The sequence below is a fragment of the Capsicum annuum genome, unplaced genomic scaffold (genome assembly GCF_002878395.1).
Source record: "Capsicum annuum cultivar UCD-10X-F1 unplaced genomic scaffold, UCD10Xv1.1 ctg81632, whole genome shotgun sequence".
In the NCBI taxonomy this organism is placed as follows: domain Eukaryota; kingdom Viridiplantae; phylum Streptophyta; class Magnoliopsida; order Solanales; family Solanaceae; genus Capsicum; species Capsicum annuum.
This window is the reverse complement of record NW_025892367.1, coordinates 39377-41654: the sequence shown is the minus strand read 5'-3', so window position 1 is coordinate 41654 and position 2278 is coordinate 39377.

Genomic DNA, 2278 nt, shown 5'->3' with positions numbered 1-2278 from the left:
TATGAACTCCAAACTAGAAGCAATTATGTCTCTTAGTAATCTAGTCTTTCATGTATTCAGGCCATATCTTATTGTAACACCCCGACGTCTTCTTAGCTAAATTCCTTCCCTGGAAAGTCTAAGCATTAGCTTCTAGAATGATCTAAATTAATTTTCATGTGGAATTTGCTACATTTCAATCTTTCTTTATTTAGATGACTGAATTAGCTTTCCAACGATATAAGATTCGTCCAAAACGGACCCTCGGTGAAGAAGTTATGTATAATTTAAGGTTCCAGTCGTAAACATCGTCATTTTAGTGTCTAGCTCATCGCGGAGAGGGTCAAATTGACAACCGTTAAATTCCAATGGGGTTCTGCGATGATGGTGCATCGCGGAGGCACCCAATTTCCCACTCATCGAATTCCAGTGGACCACCGAGATTGTGGCACATCGCGGTGGCACCCGTAATCGGGTTTTTAAGTTCAAATTTCCAGTTCCGTTTAGGAGTCATTAAGGGTAATTTTGACTTTTACCTAGCCTTTAAAACCGTCCAAACAAAGGATTTTGGGTATGTTAGAGCAACTTAACCCTATTTTTATCAAAATCATCAAGAATCCTCTCTAGAGTTTCAAACAAGAACTTAAAGAAACTCAAGATTCAACCGTGGGTTTTCAAAATTTATTGAAGATTCAAAATCCCCAGATAATAGGCTTCAAGAAGCACCCATTGTTTCCCTATTTCAAGGTACGCAGGGTTTTTCCTAAAATATCATGGGCATAAAAATTATGTTTTAAGAATTGGGTTTTGAAGTTTATGAATATAATCATGTTTTAGAAGTTTTGATGGCATTGTTTTGGTCTTTATGCCTTTCGCCCAAGTTGATTTGAAATTATGTATATATGTACGTATGTTTTCAAGAATGGTTATTCAATTGAGAGCATGAATTATAATGAATCCCTCTCTTGTTATGAGTTTTCTCATCTTCTTATGATATAAATTGTTTTGAATGCGTTTTGAAGAGCATGATACGAAATACTTTGGCTTTTGTTATGTTTTGAATATGATTTTTGAATACGAAAGAGAGGGTTGTGAATGTTGAATATACATATAATGAAAGAGTGCATGGTTTTGCCAAAAGCACGTGACTACCATATGTTTGATGACAGTTTTTGCATGGTTTTGACTTGAGTTTTTGGAATATGAAATCTTGTATGCCAATTACATGTTTTGGGTGGTTTGAAACTACATTTTTATGAAAAATCATGCTTATTGCATTATGGATCAGAAATAGAACTTGCAAGTCTTGGAATGACGAGACAAACTCAGAAAATGCCATGATAAATTCAGAACATAATAGAATTCATGTTTGAAATCAGCTTTACTGATTTTGTGATTAGAATGTTGCATGATTAGAAATGGTTAAAAATTAGGTATAAAGAGATGTTAGGTGGTTCTAGTTGGTGGAGGAACTGGATCGGAAAAAAGAGGGATTCTAGTTGTAAGATATCTAATGAAACCATCGCTGGAATTGAGATCTTATTCGAAGAGAACAATCTCAAATATCTGGAGTTTCTTTTTGTTATTATATGGATTATCCAATCCGCAAAGACCATGATTGGGAATTATTTGATCGTCTTTCTCTGGATTTTCACGTTCTCGTGTTGGACAACAGAACTATTTTCCGGTACAACGGCGAATTGTGCAATTCTTTTATCTCCATCTATAGCAGTCTTTTCGCAACCACCTGAAACATCCATTTGTTGCTGCTGCAGTATCTCTTAAGCAGGAACAAGAGTTGGATTCCCTGAAGCTGCTACAGTAGAATTATTTGGCTCTGGATTTTTGATTCCATTAAGTTTCGAAGTTAGCTCCTTCTCACCAGACCAGCATCCTGTTTTCCTATTCTCTACTCCATTCCATTAATATTAATTTGAACACCTAAAGTCATAATTTGACCACCAGTTGTACCCGCAAATTGGAAAAGAATTATCCTTATTCGAATCAATATTCCCTGCCAATTGTTGTCCCGTATTCTGAGTTTTTTTCAATATATTTTTGTCCAGCTCTCTTGGCATTCAAAAAATAACTTGCATCTCCCTTTAATTGTTCCATATTGTTATGAATCTGGCTGAATGAGTGAGACATCTTGCCCAGCTTCATCACCCAAACGATCACCTTGAGAAGACATTGTCTTTCCCATCAACAAACGACATTTGTTTTCCTCATGCCCTGGGGTTTTTTACAGTGAGTGCAATACAATGGAATATTATCATAGACAATTTTTTGATAATGTTCA